At 42.1% G+C, this 18,421-nt stretch overlaps 2 pseudogenes; both read right to left on the bottom strand.

The window, feature by feature from the left end:
• The window catches only part of LOC130076418 (cilia- and flagella- associated protein 210-like), a 37,732-nt pseudogene extending 36,897 nt beyond the window's left edge, over positions 1–835 (bottom strand).
• A 924-nt stretch (positions 836–1,759) lies between these two features.
• On the bottom strand, positions 1,760–17,298 carry LOC130076417 (cilia- and flagella- associated protein 210-like; annotated as a pseudogene).
• Between the last annotated feature and the right edge of the window lie 1,123 nt (positions 17,299–18,421).

Genomic DNA, 18,421 nt, shown 5'->3' with positions numbered 1-18,421 from the left:
GCCAGAGCAAGACCCTGACAATATTCATAGAAGAAAATATTCTGCGGGCCATTAAAGTTTAGTGAAAATCGTCAAAAACCCTGGCGGTGGCTGGCAACTTTTTTTTAAAAATGCTGGCGGGGAAAGAGTTAATAAAGAGTTGACTATTTAATGGGATGACCTAACTTTTTCACATGACCGGGGGTTATGAATCTATATCATTATATGATGAGAACAATAGTTTGAACTAAATGTCTTGAAAGGGTATAATTTTAAATGCTGTGTTGAAATTATGGATATAAGTGTTTCTTTGTTGTGACTGATGGCTTCCTGTTTCCGGTTTTCTGAGAACGATTTTTTTGGTTGTTGATTGTTTTACGTCACTATGACTACGCTAGGACTTGCGATAATATCAAACATGTTTAATATGAAAGACTAGAGAAAGACTGGCATAAATAGGGTCGCCGACTGCAGATTATCACCTCACAATTAACGATCGAGACGACGGGAGCGCGCCGAGACTCCAGTAAGATTCCTAAAGACTGCCGGTCTTTAGTCTGGGACTGTGAAAATCCTTTGGTGTACGCCCGGCATAAGAAGTACGGAGCCCCGCACAATAAGAGAGCTACAAATGCAGTAACTCCAGTGCGATGCTGTCACTCACAGCTATGGTGTTGGGTTTGACAAGCTCTTTAGAGCGCATGTGCAGCGCCTCCCGCTGTTCAGCCGCTGCTATGACACTTCTGCTGTGACGATTCACTCCGTTCACACTGTCCTGCATGCGCTGCCAATCAGATTTGGACAAAACTAGGTCTGCTTCGTATTTCTCTATCTCCCAACTCACAACTGTATGCATTAGACAACAAATTTCCAAGTTATTATAAAAGCCATTCCTGATAAGCTGGAGTCGATGGTTGCGGTCAACACCTCTCATATTGCCGGATTGAGAGAAAAGCTTAACGCCGTGTGTGATGATGTGAATGAGGTGAAGACCAAAGTTTCCCAAGTCGAGTCATCACTGTTGAAAGAGAACAATCGGATCGGCGCATTGGAGTCACGCATCACTGAATTGGAGCGGTATTCCAGACGTTGGAATTTGAAATTACACTGCCTGTCAGATAATATCGATGAAAAAAATGTAAGGAGAGAAGTGGTTGGCATTTGTCAGAAATTACTGCCAGAGCACGCTGACCATCTTCCGGATGTGATCGACACAGTGCATCGTGTTGGTGTGAAGAAAATTCTGCCCGCGGTGTAATCATCCAGTTCTCTTCGCGTATACACAGAGCAGCAGTACGGGCGGCAGCCAAAAACTCCGCTTATCTACGGGAAAATGGTCTGCGTTTTAGAGAGGATCTTTGCAAGGCCGACAGAGATGGTAGAATGAAGTTGTGGCCGTTAGTCGACGAGGCACGGAAAGCAGGAAAGGTTGCCTACTTTGTAGCTGGTCGGGCCTTCGTGGAGAAAAAAGAGATCTTTCCGCCAAGCTGAGTTCTCTCAACTTTGAGATAAGGTGTTCTGTTTACATGCTTGTTAAAAAATAAATTAATTTGTTTTTCATCGCCACTTGTTTTTTTCCTAGCTATTGTTCATATTTTGTCCGGTTATACCTACGAAACTACAGTTGATGTGGCACTTTTTGTTCTCATCAAAATATTGTTCAAGTGAATTCCATTTTTATTTTGATGTCTTTAACTTTAATTTCACTCAATGCAAAGAATCGAAATAGCCTTGCCTTGTGTCAAATAGTAAACTGAGCAACAGGAGAACTGGATATTAATTATAAAAACGCTTGCACGCTCTTGCCGTATCTACGGACTGACCGCTTGTTCTTTAGGAGTGGGTAGATGTTTCTCCCTGCCTTCTCGGCTGTTTCGATGACTTGATTGGCGTATTTCTGGAACTGGGTTTCCTCCTCAACAATGAGAGCGGTGTTCTTTGCCACAGAGTCTTTCAGTTCTTTTTTCGCACGACGATTTGTGGTCTAATAACGTAAGACACGAACATGGAGGCCTTTCACTCTGTCGGTCTGGTATACTGCTTGGTTTCTGCTTTCTCAATGGCCTCCTTTCGTATCTGGGCCTGGTATTTCTCTTCTTCTATGTCGAGACGTTTCTTCTCCTCTTCTTCGATCGCCTTCAGCTTGCTGTGGACGCCAGCAGCGTAGGCGCCGGTGCCGTACTTTTGCAATCAGGCGTAGACAACGTAAACCATCCCGTGAGTTTCTTCTCTAAGAAATGTAATTCTGCCAAGCGAAAGTACTCCACTATCAAGCAAGAGACTTTGGCTTTAGTCCTGGCTATTCAACACTTCGAAGTGTATTTAGGCTCTACGGTACATCCAGTTAAGGTCTATACTGACCATGAGCCACTCAAATTCCTCAGTCGCATGTACAATTCAAATCGTAGGTTAATGCGCTGGAGTCTATTGCTTCAACCTTTTAACCTCCAAATTGTGCATATCCGGGGAATAGACAATATTATCGCAGATGCGTTGTCTAGGGTGGATGCTTAATAGTATTAAAAAAAAAATTTACTTGGAAAAAAACAAAAACGTTTTGTTTATTGTGAAAATGAACTTGCATGTGTCCTTATTTACTGAATATGGTCTATACATTTAGGTTATAGTTAATAATAATAAAACAACACTATATGTATATATATATATATATAGATTGTTTTGGGATTTATTTTAATTTATTGGGCTTGCTAACCTAATGTAAGTCTGTAGCAATACTAGGTATTGCGTCGCGCATAGTTGCGATTTGCCTGTGACTTAACCATATACGCCAAAATAATACATTCCTGTGTAATTCTAACTTCTTTTCGCATGCAGATACGCCTTGAACGAGGTAGTGATTATTTATAGCTGGAACTCTATTGTCTGGGTTGGCTCAAACATTGAGCTGAAACACAGAATTCGTGAGTAAAAATGAGTGTTCTCATGTTCCAGGTATGGCGACAGGTCACCATTTCGGGGTGGGGGTATTACGTCCCCCAGCTCTGGTGTTTGTTCCTATACATGTGTTTGAGCGCAATGTCTCTTCCCCAATTAATTCAATTCAATTCAATTCAAATTTATTTGTATAGCGCTTTTCACAATACATATTGTTTCAAAGCAGCTTTACAGAAAGTGCATTTCAGAAATGTACATAGAAGAATATAGTTAGTTAATCATCATGTATTAATTTAGGGCATAACATATCGCCGGCGTTGAGTCGTCTCTTCACAGGCGTCGAGTCGTCTCATCGCAGGTGTTGGAGCATCTGAAGTCTCCGTGAGAGGCTGGATACAAACTGGAGCTGACGAACGCTATTTACCTCGGGACTAGCGTCCCGAGATAACAGCAGAAAAGCAGATGGGAGATAATTAGCGTAGCTGCTGTTCATAATATTAATGCAGTCGATCTGATTCAACAGTGGTATAAAAGGTAAGCATTATGTGAATGCTTGGCTGAAGAGATGCGTCTTTAATCTAGTTTTGAACTGGGAGAGCGAGTCTGAGCCACGAACAATATCAGGAAGGCTATTCCAGAGTTTAGGAGCTAAATATGAGAACGCCCTCCCTCCTTTAGTGGACTTAGATATCCTAGGAATGACCAGAAGCCTCGAATTTCGGGATCTTAAAGAACGCGATGGATTGTAGGGCGATAGAAGATCCATTAAATACACAGGAGCTAAACCATTTAGGGCTTTATAGGTCAGTAGTAGTACTTTGTAATTGATACGGAACTTAATAGGTAACCAGTGCAGAGATGATAGAATCGGTGTTATATGATCATATTTTCTCGACCTAGTAAGAACTCTAGCGGCTGCATTTTGGACTAACTGTAGCTTGTTTATTGTGGATGCAGGACAACCAGCTAATAAAGCATTACAGTAATCTAGTCTCGAGGTCATGAATGAATGAACTAACTTTTCTGCATCAGAAACAGATAGCATGTTACGTAATTTAGCAATGTTTCTAAGGTGGAAAAAAGCTGTTCTTGTAACATACGAAATATGATTTTCGAAAGACAAGTTGCGGTCTAGTATAACACCCAGGTCTTTTACTGTAGTCGATAAGGTAACAGATTCGTTATCTATGTTTCCCTTGTGTTTTCAGTGCATACCCGAGTTCTCTCTTGTTTTCCCCTATGGGATAGTTTTGGTTTGTAGTTTGTTTTGTTTGTTTAATAAATATCCTTCCTGCACTTGGATCCTCGCTTCCTGATTTACCCATCCCGTGACAGAACGAACCAGCCAAAGATGAGGATTCAGCGGAAGGATTCACACCAGCGACCAGTCCCTCCTATTTTTTGCCCGCAGTACGAGCGCATCGTTAAATTCACCGCCTTGAGTTCCCTTCGTCAAAAGGGAACGAATGTGAGAGACTTTGCGCTTAAATTTAGTTCCGCTGCAGAGGGGCTGGGGCTAGGTGAGACAGCCCTTAAGGACCTTTTTAACTATGCCCTTGATGAGCCCATCGATGTGTGGACAATGGCGGGACTGGACCGCTTAACGTTCTGGGGGTTCGTTGACTGTCTGGACCGACTAAGGAGCCCCGCAGTGAGGCAGACTACAGCGGTCCCAGTGGACCTCGGAGAACCTGCAGCGGTTCCAGAGGCGGAAGGCTTGGCGCCCCCACCTCGCCATCAGACACGGCGGAGGAGGAGGAAGCAGGTGCCAACTATTGCTGTCGCCCCGGAGGCCGTCTTCGAGCAGCCTGCTGTCGCCCCGGAGGCCGTCTTCGAGCAGCCTGCTGTCGTCCCGGAGGCCGTCCCCGAGCAGCCTGCTGTCGTCCTGGAGGTTCTGACTTCGGCGATTCCAAAGTCCACTCTTCCTTTTGCACCGCCGAGATCTCGTAAACGGAGGAGGAGGAGAGGGTCGTCGGCGATTCCACAGGGCTTGGAAGCCATCCCCAAGCGTCTCGCCCTGCCGGCGCCACCCAAGCGTCTCGCCCTGCCGGCGCCACCCAAGCGTCTCGCCCTCCCGGCGCCACCCAAGCGTCTCGCCCTGCCGGCGCCACCCAAGCGTCTCGCCCTGCCGGCGCCACCCAAGCGTCTCGCCCTGACGGCGCCACCCAAGCGTCTCGCCCTGACGGCGCCACCCAAGCGTCTCGCCCTGACGGCGCCACCCAAGCGTCTCGCCCTGACGGCGCCACCCAGACGCCTTGTCCCGCCGGCGCCGCCCAAACACGTCACGTCTGCCGATCCAGAGACTGTTCACGTCACGTCTGCCGATCCAGAGACTGTTCACGCCGAGCCAGTGTCTCCGGACAAGATGGCTGTCGCCGAGCCGGTGTCTGCTTCTGATCCTGAGCTGGTGTCTGCTTCTGTTTCTGAGCCGGTGTCTGTTCCTGCTCCATGGCCGCCCAAAGGGTTCTCTCCACCATGGCCACTCGAAGGGTTCTCTCCACCATGGCTGTCCGAATGGGGTTCACCGCCATGGCCGTCTGAACGGGCTTCACTGCCCTGGTCGCCTGCACAGCCTGCTCCGCCCTGGTCGCCTGCACAGCCTGCTCCGCCCTGGTCGCCTGCACAGCCTGCTCCGCCCTGGTCGCCTGCACAGCCTGCTCCGCCCTGGTCGCCTGCACAGCCTGCTCCGCCCTGGTCGCCTGCACAGCCTGCTCCGCCCTGGTCGCCTGCACAGCCTTCTCCGCCCTTGCCGCCTGCACAGCCGGATCCGCCCTTGCCGCCTGCACAGCCGGATCCGCCCTTGCCGCCTGCACAGCCGGATCCACCCTGGCCGCCCGATGGGCTGTCTGAGCCACCCTGGTCTTCAGCCTGGAGTCGGGACCCGCCCTTCCCCCCCTGGCTCAACCCTCCCGTCCCTCCCTGGCTGCCATCCCTCCCTCCCCTCTCTGTGTAAGTGTTCTGATCTGCTTGTCTTGTCTGCTCTTTGGTCTTGCACGTTTGATGTTCTTGTCTTGTTTTTGGTGTCCCTCCTTGGGAACGCCAGGTGGCGTTCATTTGAGGGGGGGTAGTGTCACAGTTCTGTCACCCTTGTCTGGGTTTTCTCTTGGTATAGTGACAGAGCTGTGACACTCCCGGTTTGTCATGTGTTTGTGTTAGTCTGGTCTGTTGTGAGCACATGGCTGTCATGTTATTTCCTTGTGCCATGTGCTCTCCTGTCAATTGTCAAACCCCGCCCATCTTGTTATCTCGTTATTGTTTAATGTCCCTTACCTGCCTGCCTCGTTATGTTCCTTTGTTTGTTCCCTATTTAGTCTCCCTGTGTTTGCAGTCCTGTGCTGGTTCGTTATCTATGTTTCCCTTGTGTTTTCAGTGCATACCCGAGTTCTCTCTTGTTTTCCCCTATGGGATAGTTTTGGTTTGTAGTTTGTTTTGTTTGTTTAATAAATATCCTTCCTGCACTTGGATCCTCGCTTCCTGATTTACCCATCCCGTGACAGAAATAACCACTCGTTACAACCGAGGTATGCAGCAAAGCATTTGTGAAGCCACAACACGCACAACCTTGAGGCAGATGGGCTACAACAGCAGAAGACTCCACCGGGTACCACTCATCTCCACTACAAATAGGAAAAAGAGGCTACAATTTGCAAGAGCTCACTAAAATTGAACAGTTGAAGACTGGAAAAATGTTGCCTGGTCTGACGAGTCTCGATTTCTGTTGAGACATTCAGATGTTAGAGTCAGAATTTGGCGTAAACCGAATGAGAACATGGAACCATCATGCCTTGTTACCACTGTGTAGGCTGGTGGTGGTGGTGTAATGGTGTGGGGGATGTTTTCCTGGCACACTTTAGGCCCCTTAGTGCCAATTGGGCATCGTTTAAATGCCACGGCCTACCTGAGCATTGTTTCTGACCATGTCCATCCCTTTATGGCCACCATGTACCCATCCTCTGATGGCTACTTCCACCATGTCACAAAGCTCTAATCATTTCAAATTGGTTTCTTGAATACATCCTCTCAATGTATATTTAATTTTCTCAAGTTTAAAAAAATACATGATGTCTCTGAGCCAACGGGAGATAGAAGGATATTTAGCAGACTTAGAATGTAGCAATAAGGAGCGTCTTGCTAGTAAGGATGTGAAAGCTATGATGTCCTTTTGTGTACGGTTAAGTGCCATTGAGGGGTCAGGAATCCCAAATATAGCAATCAGAGGACAAGGTTGGAGATTTACCCCAAGAACAGAGGACATAATATTAAAATAAGCCACCCAGAAATCTACCAAATCAGGACAAAAAAAAAATCATGTGGCTAAGATGACAAGGGGAGCCATGGCATTTATCACATTTGTCTTCCACTTCCGGATATATTTCAGATAGTCTAAGCTTAGAGAAATGTACCCTATGTAAAACCTTGAATTGAATAAGTCCAAGACGAGCACAAGAGGTGGTAGAACGTATCCTCTCTATGGCCTGTTCCCAAGACTCCTCCTGTATTTGTATTCCCAGTTCCCTTTCCCATGTACCCTTAAGTTTGTCATTTGAATGGTCGCTAAAAGCTAAGATAATGTCATATAGCTTTGAAATGATTCCCCTGTGATGAGGGACAAATGAAAGCATGGTTTCCCACCGATGCACTGGAGGTAAAGAAGGGAAATTAGGGAAACACTTAGCCACAAAGTTGCGAGTTTGAAAATTGCGAAACAGATGAGTAACAGGGAGTTCAAAGCGAGATGACAGATTGGTAAAGCTATCAAAGACACCATCTACATATAAATCTCTGAATTGCAAAACACCCTTGTCATACCACAGTAAAAATGTCGAGTCCGAAAGTGATGGAGGAAATAAATGGTTGTTATTGATAGGACCCAAGGAAGATGCATCTACAAATTTAGTGTCGTCTAAATTGATACCAGATTTTGAGTGTGTTAAGAACCACTTGATTATCAGTGTATAGAGAAGGTTTCGTAGGTAAAGAGGAATAAAGTAGAGCAGGTATAGAAGATCCCCTACAGGATGATAGTTCTAGTTTACACCAAGAGGATCCAGGGGATTTTAACCAGTAGCAAAGTTTATGGATGTGAGCTGCCCAATAGTAAGTTAAAAAATTAGGTAATGCCAGTCCTCCATTAAGTCTGCATCTCTGCAGTAGAGTTTTACGAATACTAGGTGATTTTCCGCCCCAAATAAAAGAACAAATTATCTTATCAAATGAGTCAAAGAAATGTTTTGGCAAAAAAAGAGGAATTGACTGGAATAAAAAAAGAAATTTCGGTAAAATATTAATTTTAACAACATTAATCTTGCCGATTAGTGAAAGGGGGAGGTTACCCCATCTTTGAATATTAGATGTAATCCTAGAGATAAGGGGAGTGAAATTCGCAGACGCAAGGCTAGATAAAGAACGAGTCACATTAACACCTAGGTATTTGGAACCCTGATGGACTAAATCGAAAAGGCAAATCTGACTGTTGCAACTGACATGCTGCAGTATTAATGGGAAAACACTCAATTTTCTCCAAATTTAATTTGTAACCTGAAAAAGCGCTGAAGTTCTCCAGAATACCCAAAACCGCAGGGATGGAAAGTGTAGGATCAGTTATATACAATAACAAATCATCCGCATAAAGTGATAATTTATATTCGAATCCATTACGGGTGATACCTTTGAATAAAGGGGAAGATCTTAATGTAATTGACAGAGGCTCGATAGCAATAGCAAAGAGCAAAGGTGATAAAGGACAACCTTGGCGAGTTCCACGTCCAAGGGCAAAATAATCAGAATAAACATCATTAGTATGAACACTAGCCTTGGGGGATGAGTAAAGGAGGCGAATCCAAGAAATACATTTTTCACCAAATCCAAATTTTTTCAGAACTGCAAACAAGTATTCCCACTCTACCCTATCGAATGCCTTTTCTGCGTCTAAAGAAATCACAAGCTCAGGAAGTTCAGCCGAGTGTTTTGAATAAATTATATTGAAAAGTGTACGGGTACTAAAAAACAGTTGACGTCCCTTTATAAAACCATTTTGCTCATCAGATATAATATGAGGAAGCACATTCTCTAAGCGGGATGCAATTACTTTAGCCAATACCTTGACGTCAGCATTAAGCAAAGACAATGGTCTGTAAGACCCACAGGAGGTCGAATCTTTGTCCTTTTTGAGAAGGAGAGCGATAGTGGCTTGTGTCAAGGTTGGTGGTAATGAACCACTTTCTAGGGATTCATTGAATACGGATAAAAGTAACGGTGCCAATTTGCCAATAATTTTTTTTAAAAATTCAATCGGAAACCCATCGGGGCCTGGGGCTTTATTAGATTGCATAGCATTAATTGCTATTAATACTTCTTCAAGAGAGAGTGGAGAGTCCATTTGCGTGGCAGTATTTGTATCAATGACAGGGTTCGAAAGATTCTGAAGAAATGTATTCATTTTAGTGTTGTCAGTAGGAAATTCAGATTTATATAATAAAGAGTAAAATGATTTAAAAATAGCATTAATTTCCAAGGGGTCTGTAGTAATAGTGTCATACGTGTTTTTAATAGTAGGTATCAGACGGGAAGTGGCCTGCCGTCGTAACTGATGTGCCAGTAAACGACTTGCCTTGTCGCCATATTCGTAGTATGAGCCACGGCTGCGTAATAGCAAGCGCTCTGCCTCTTTAGTTGAGATGAGATCAAATTCTGCTTGCAGATCAAGACGCTGCTTAAGAAGTTCTGGAGAAGGGTTCAGCGCGAATCTTTGATCAAGGTCCCCAATCACAGATGTAAGTGCATTAAGCCTGGCATTAATCTTTTTATTAGAAAGAGCAGAATAAGAAATAATTTGACCTCTCAGGTAACATTTAAGTGTCTCCCACAGCAATGAATATGAAGATGATTCATTATGATTGAAAGACAAGAACTCATCAATAGAGTTTGAAATGAATTTGCAGAATTCTTGGTCTGCCAAAAGGAGAGAGTTAAATTCAAGTCAAGTCAAGTCACCTTTATTTATATAGCGCTTTTTACAATACAGATTGTATCAAAGCGCTTCACAGTGATAACATGAAAACAATATAACAAAGTTTGTTTCTAAAAGAAATTGGCAGATCAATAATATTATTGAATATTAAATGTTAAATCTCCAAAGTGGTGGGCTACGTTTATAGGTAGAAAGTTGAATATCTAATAGTAAAGGTGAATGGTCAGAGATTACAATACCTAAATAGTCCGAAGAATTAACACATGAATTAAGCGTACTGTCAATAAAAAAATAATCAATCCTAGAATATGAATGGTGCACCTGGGAAAAGAAAGAGAATTTTTTAATAGAGGGGTTACGAGATCTCCATGGATCAATAAGACCATACTGTTTCATAAAATCAGAGAAAGTTTTAGACATAGCAGATTGAGATACATTTCGAGGATTAGACCGATCTAAGATTGGGTCGAAAACACAATTTAAATCCCCACCGAAAATCAGCAGGTGTGTATTCAAGAAGGGGATGTTACTCAGCAATCTGTTAGCGAATTCAACATCATCGAAGTTCGGGGCATATACATTCACCAACAAAACCTTTTTTTGCATCAGGGTACCAGCAACCATGAGGTATCTGCCATTCCTATCAGCAATAACGTCAGTGGATGAGAACTGGACTTTTTTGTTAATTAGAATAGCGACTCCCCTAGCTTTTGAATTCAAGTTTGAGTGAAAGACTTGACCTACCCAAGGGCAATCTAACCTAACATGGTCTTTAACACGAAGATGAGTCTCCTGCAAAAAAACTAAATCAGAGTTTAAACGTTTCAAGTGTGCAAAAACCTTAGATCTCTTAGCAGGATTACCCATACCTCTGATATTCCAACTGATGAATCTGAGAGGTGTGCCTGACCCAGCAATGCTGGGATCTATATTGCCATTAACCATTTGAAAAAAAAAAGAATTTATTTTTGAAAATGATCATATAGAGCCGAGGTGGGCCCCCCTCCCCTCCCAACATACCCCTAAACACAAATGCACCCAAAGTCCCCATATAACCACAGAACAAAGGAGACAGCAGTGCTTCCCACAGTAAACAAAAGTTGTCCACAACACCGTTGAACAACTCGGAGACCATGCAAACCAAACAAAAGTAAGAGAAGAAAAAAAGAGAAAAAAACTCCCGCTGATCTCAACACTATTTAACGTTAAACATATGCGCATGAATACAGTAAAGCACGCGAAAATACAAATAACAGTGGGCCCTCAGTCCTGTGCAAATAGATGCAGAAAGCATAAAATGAGGTAATGTTGATCAGATCTAGTAAGTGCAGCAAGCTAGAAAACCACCTAATACTAAACAAATTAAGACTGCTGTATTCACAACCTCTAAGGAATAGGCCTACTAGAACATAGATCAGAAACGCTGTTGGAGCTCACCCAGGAACCAAAGTTTTGACAAAGTCGCTGGCTTCCTCCGCAGAAACGAAATCCTTCTCAACACCGTTGTATGTGATGCGAAGACGCGCTGGATGAAACAGACCATATCGAGCACCGTCAATGCCACGAAGTTGACGTCTGACCTCGTTGAATGCAGCCCGAGCCCGAGCTATCTTGACAGTGTGGTCAGGGAAAACTGAGACGGTCGCGTCTCTGACTTTAATCTGCCGGAGCTCTCTCGCGCGGCGCAGAATGTCAACACAGTCACTGTAATAATGAAATCTGCACACAATGGCTCGTGGACGATCACCAGGCTTGGGTTTGGGTTGGAGGGTCCGGTGGAACCGGTCCAAAAGCGGCTCCTTTTCCAGATTGAACGCTTCCTTCAGTAAGGCGGCCACAGCAGCCGTGGTACAGGTGTCAGGGCCCTCCGGTACTCCCACTATCCTGATGTTGTTACGCCGTGATCTGGACTCCAAGTCTTCACATTTATTTTCCAGCATGGCTATGTTAGCTGTGAAGCGCTCGATAGTTGTTTTCATCTCGGCGATGTCATCTGAGCACTCAGAGTGCGTGCTCCATCTCTCCGACCGTACCTTTTAGCTCAGACATGGTAGCATCGGTAGCAGCTTTATCATTCGCCAGCTGTGACTTCACCGCTTGCAGGTCAAGCTTAATAGTAGGCAAAGCATCCCCGAGAGTATCCTGGAGTTCCTTTTTAAAAATATCAGCAATATCTTTCCTCACCGAGGCCAATAACTCGAGCTTGAGTGCAGCGATGTCAAGGTTGGCATCCGTCGAGGTGCCCTCGACCTCTGAGGTAACAGATGATCCACTCGAAGACGCGGTCGCAACTTGCAGACCAGGCCGCAGTTGTGTCTAAATAGTTTTGCGAGTTTTAGAAATCTTTCCAGCCATCTTATGCAGTCCGGAGTTAGACTTTTTAGTAAAAAATGTTGAGGAGTAAAACTATACTAAATATGTAACGAAAAAGCGCAGAAAAATAACAATATTAACTGAAATCGGCAGGAGCTAACAAACTCACGTCCTACTCCATTGATGCTCGGCAGCGCCCCCCTGTTGTGCAGTATTTTGAATTCTTTAAAAACCTTGTTTTCTCGAGCCTTTTCTCCGACCGTTCTGGACGACACCTGTTCTATCTAAGGCTGTTGACATTTTAACCCTCTGGGGTCTGAGGGGTTTTCTGGGTCCCTGAGGTGTTCTGACATGCTCTAACATTTGCGCTTATTTCTGTTACTTGTGACATTTTCATGGCTAAAGTCTTATTACACTCGCCTTCAGCTTGCTGTGGACGCCAGCAGCGTAGGCGCCGGTGCCGTACTTTTGCAATCAGGCGTAGACAACGTAAACCATCCCGTGAGTTTCTTCTCTAAGAAATGTAATTCTGCCCAGCGAAAGTACTCCACTATCAAGCAAGAGACTTTGGCTTTAGTCCTGGCTATTCAACACTTCGAAAGTGTATTTAGGTTCTACGGTACATCCAGTTAAGGTCTATACTGACCATGACCCACTCAAATTCCTCAGTCGCATATACAATTCAAATCGTAGGTTAATGCGCTGATTGCTTCAACCTTTTAACCTCCAAATTGTGCATGTCCGGGGAATAGACAATATTATCGCAGATGCGTTGTCTAGGGTGGATGCTTAATAGTATTTTTTTTAAAAGCTGAACGCACTTTCTTTCATTTGTTGTATGTATGTGTATTGGAGTGCTTTTCCTTCTTCTTTAGCTTTTTGAGCTTGAAGTTTTTGCTTCTCCATGAAGATTTGATCTGCTTCCTTCTTTGCATTCAGCATCTCCAGAGCTTTCTGTTTTTCTTCCTCTGCCTTTCGTTCCAGCTCTTGCCTCTGATATAGAGTTGAGAAAAATGTTTATTTCAATAAATGCATTTCAAATTCTATATATAAACCGTGTGATGCTCATAAACCCAGCATCACTGTGGTAAAATTAAGCAATAAGCCCCGCGAAGCCGTGTTTTACAGTGGAACAGCTGAGGGCCGTTGTTAGGCATGACGCGGAGCGGAGATTTAAAAATGTTTACATGTCGTTAGCCTCATAGCTATTATGCTATGAGACTAACGATGTATAAAAACATTAGGAATAGGTCATTTACCCTGGATTCTCTGTGTGCAGAGATAGATTTCAACATGGCTGCATGTTTTTCTTCTTTCTCGCGCTGCACTCGGGCCCGTCTGGCCTCACGTTCAGCGACTGCTTTTGCGATGATATCTTCCTCATTGCTGATTTTTTCCTGCTTCTGCACGGCTAACTTCTGTATAACAGTCTCTCTATGTCTTTGACGCTCTAAAAGGCAAAAATAAAGACAAATACAAGCCCAGTTCTGAGACAGTGGAAAGAATTATACTTTCTCCAGGCTTCCCACTCAGTGAACTTCCATTAATTCAATAACCTTCCCAGTTAGATGTGATTCATGAATGAGCAAGTTGTAAGAATGTGGATGTCAAATGATATGTCAATGTTCCCAAAATACCTTTCACAGACAAATTAAAGATTGGAACTGGTTTGCAAGCACGTTTGAATTTGAAACAAACACTTAGAGCAGTTTCTAGTTGATTAAATACACCCGAATAACTAAGTTAGCAAAACTCAAATAATTTGAGGTAATCAGTTACATCAAATTGTTTAAGTTAAGAAATTGAATGTGTAAGTAAGCAGAGCTTGCAGATTTTTGTTTTGTAATAATATATTTTAATTGCTTTTAACTTGAAATATTTGAGTAAGATAATTCATACACAACTTAAAATTCTCATGTAATCTCAACTTCAATATTTTTAGTAGTGGAAACTTGGCTGGATTTAACCAGCTAATTCAATAAGTGCTACCTATAGTATCAGCATATCATAGCCCTTGCGGAATGAGTACATCAACTTAAAACATTTAACACACACTGTTCTCAAACCAAACTCGTCACCGGCCATGATGGTAACTCCCCAAAAAACCCAACATAACAGAAACTCTTCTAAACTAGCATAACAAAACATTAAACACTACTAAATCTCCCACTTAACATTAATCTGGCACAAAAACCATTATATGACACTTAATTTTAGCATTTACTCTCCCTTTTGAGTGTCATTGCAAAGCATGCTGGGAAATAAAAATCCCAGCCCAGTTTCAGTTAAATTTAAGTTTGTCAAAATTAAAAGAAACAAGTTCATAGAACTCAAAACAACGAAACAATTCAACTTACTTAAAATGTGTCAGTTTTGTGAACTCAAAAGAAAAAATAAATGTTAAAATATTCATAAAATTGTAAGTATCGTATGTTAATTTGATGGAACTAATTTGTATAATGTGAGTTGGCTCTACTCAAAACAATGGATTATTTTGAGCGTTAGGTTTTACAGTGTTAGGAAGCTAAAAATAAAAATATTAGATGAGAAACTTTAACCTTGAACTTAGAAATGTTGCCTTGGCAACTAATTGAAATAACATTTCACTTTGCAAGTTGAAGTACTAAAATTACTAAAACTGAAGTAAATATAAAATAAAACTCAAAAGAAATAAAATAAAAAAAACAGGGGGAAAAATGACAAAAGCACACAATTCTGAAAATAATAATAAAAGGTCATTCAAAACATTGCTAAATACTGTATACTATAAATAATACTAAAATATCACTGGAAGCCCATGATCTCTAGAGATTCACAGTTTTAAAGTAACAAAAATGCCTAAAATGCACCCAAAGTTATTTTATCTGTTGTCTAAGCATTTAATATATAAATGTTAGTATGGGTTGGAAGTGTTTAACATAATTAATCAGCATGCTGTGTTTTTGATGCGTGTTAGCCCTCATAAATGTGCAAAAATGCTCCTGAAAATAAAGAAGTTAATTTCTGACACTAATGAGTGTGATTAATATCCACCACAGGACGCATTTCCATTGTCTTATGTACAATACCTAAATGTACAATACCTAAATGTTTCCTCCTGTTTTTCTCTCCTCATTCTCGTCACTTTTTCGCTCTGGCTGGCGATCTGCTTTCTCTTCTCCTCCTCTTCCTCTTGCCTCCGAGCCTCCGCTGCTTTTGTCAGCTCTCTGTTGGTCAAATGGTCCTGATGGAAGACAGAAGAAGGGATTTCAAAACCGCATCTGATTCGATCTGCTTTTACAGTGTGAATGTTGTCCAACAACCGGCTTACACGAAAAGCAATCATTCTTTTTCTCTTCACTTCTCGATTCTGGCGCTCTTTGATGGCCTGTTCCCTCAGATGAAGATCTCGGAGTTGCTTCATCTCTTCAGCCTCCCTTCTCCTCTCCTGCTCCTTCTTCATGTCATGCTCCTTAACCCTAATAAAGGAGGAAACGTCAGACACATTGACACATTAAGGTGATTCCCAGCTAACAGGGAATGTTCTCAGAACTTTAGATACGGTTCTCTCAAAGTTACGAACAAACGTTCTTCTAGTAACATTATGTTTGTTCAAAGTTATCTGGTCTTTAATCATGTTCTCAAAACATTAACACAAAACAGAACTTATACATAATTCGTGGAGTGTTTTTTTTTTACAGAAAAAGTAACAACATTAACATAACACTACTTTCCATTAAACTAACTAAGTAATACAATTAGTTAATTTTAACGTAACACAATATTGTAATGTATTACTTTTAAAAGTAACTTTCCCCAACACTGTTCAAAAGTAACATTCCCACAGTGTTTGAAGAATAAAAATAAATAAAAACATTTTAAATGTTGTTGACACTTTGAACGTTTAGGGAACATTCAGAAATAACATTTATATCTTAATTGGAACGTTATCAAAAAGTCCTTAGAGCATATTTGTGTTAGCTGTGTATGCACTGAAGCATAAATGCACTTTAATTTCTCCTTACTGTAGTTTCAAGCACTCAGAAATGGCCAGTTGGTCTCGTTTTCTCTGCAGTGCTTTCTGTCGCTCCTGCTGGACCGCCTGCTCTTCTCTGCAAGCCATTCGGGCCAAGATCTCTCTGTCCACGGCTCTGCTGGCGTTCTGCCTCATGCGCTTGAGCTCGATCTGAGCCTCTCTTTCCTTCAGGACCTCCGCCAGCCTCAGAGCGCTCTAGAACAACAAGAGGATCGTTTCTACTAACATTTCACCACAGAAAAACACTTGTGGTCTAATAACGTAAGACACACACATGGAGGCCTTTGACTCTGTCCGTCTGGTGGTACTGCTGGGTTTTAGTTTCCTCAATTATCTCCTTTCGTATCTGGGCCTGATATCTTGCTGCTTCCAAGTCGATACGTTTCTTCTCCTCCTCTTCCATCGCCTCTCGAATTGATTTCGCCTCCAGTTTTTTCAGTCGTTCTCCCTGTAAGGACAAAATCAGATTTGTTTGTTGTACTTTGTTACTGTAAACATCCAGTCTCATATTATAACCCTCAGAGACCCAGGTATTCTTTTATTTATTTATTTTTAATGAAGAAAAACTAAAATATCACATCAAGATGACATTCAAATTACAATTTAACATTATACCAAATTGTAACAAACTTAGTATTATAATAGGGGCACAGACACAAAAAGAAAATTAGACAGCGAGAAGTCTAAATAAGGCTATATAAAAACAATAAAAGTGTCTGACAATGTTTCTATAGACAGACGTCTTTACTTTAATAATCATAATAATTTATAATTTAAATAAATTATTCTTATTTCTTAATAAAGACTCATAAAAAGGCCTATTTTCTTCCTTAAAAGTGATTAGGTCATTAAAAAGCATGATGTTTACGCATATATAGTTTTAGGAAGTACGGAGCCCCGCACAATAAGAGAGCTACAAATGCAGTAACTCCAGTGCGATGCTGTCACTCACAGCTATGGTGTTGGGCCAGTGTTTGACGAGCTCTTTAGAGCGCATGTGCAGCGCCTCCCGCTGTTCAGCCGCTGCTATTACACTTCTGCTGTGACGATTCACTCCGTTCACACGGTCCTGGACGCGCTGCCATTCAGATCTGGACAACACTCGGTCTGCTTCGGGTTTTTCCATCTCCCAACTCACAACTGTATGCATTAGACAACATATTTCCAAGTTATTATAAAAGCCATTCCACCGAAAGGGTGACATTTCTGTCCCCAGGTCATTATATGTATAAAATTGCATGAAAATTAACTCTAAAATACATTTTATTATTAAGCAAAATGTCCTGCACATTAAGCTAACTACAAATTTAAAATGTATAATTAAAAACATAAATAAAAACTACATAGAACACTAAAAAATAGCATTTTCTGCATGTCCCCACTCTCTATCTCTAAACTTTACCATGAAATATAATGATTAAAATCTATCAGAAATCAGATTTGTTTTGCATTGTTGTTTGACTTTATATCCAATCTATGTTTTTAAATATTTTATCTAATATTTTAGATATTACACTTTGTGTAATATCTAAGGGCGGTTAAGGGCCGTTCCCTTATCGAGTCGGTCTTCACAATAAAACGAAATAAGCCACAACACAACAGAAATAAATGAGTTTCGGTAACAGGACTGAGAAAACATGCGTCCATCTTTTGCTTAGAAACCTTGTAAAAATTAAATAAAGTTGCCTGAGATTGAACAACAATACACATTTTGAATAGTTAAATATGCATAGTATTAGATTCAGTGTTGAAAAATATAAAAAATAAAGTTTCATTTTGAAAAGTTACAATAAGCAAATGGTACATTCATGTAATGGTTACACAGATATTTTGTTGTGCAGTATTTTCTTTAAATACCTTGTATCCTCGAGCCTGTTCTCCGGCCGTTCTGGACGACACCTGTTCTATCTGTTGCCATTTTTCAATAGATTCGTATTGGTATATTGAGAAGATGCTGTTGTGTGTTGGATCCTCAAGATGCTGTTCAAGGTTGGACCAGACAGTGTATATAAGGCTTGGACTCGCTGTGTTCTGACTCAGGAACCCCGCCTGTGACGTCATAGAGCCTGTGCCTGCCTGTGACGTCGGGGGCGCGCAAGATGGCGTCGTGAGCACCAGGCAGTGAAGCCACCGGAAGTGTTCGAGCGGCCATCTTACGATTCCCTACCAGCAGAGGGCTCTGTAGCTCCGACGACCAGCTGTGCAGTATACAAGTGTAATACGACGTTCAAAAAAGGATGTAGAAAATT

This window comes from Rhinichthys klamathensis, unplaced genomic scaffold (assembly GCF_029890125.1).
Source record: "Rhinichthys klamathensis goyatoka isolate OS25496 unplaced genomic scaffold, OSU_Roscu_1.1 h1tg000647l_1, whole genome shotgun sequence".
In the NCBI taxonomy this organism is placed as follows: Eukaryota; Metazoa; Chordata; class Actinopteri; order Cypriniformes; family Leuciscidae; genus Rhinichthys; species Rhinichthys klamathensis.
Note: the sequence above shows the minus strand (reverse complement) of the source record. Positions and strands in the feature narration are given on the sequence as shown.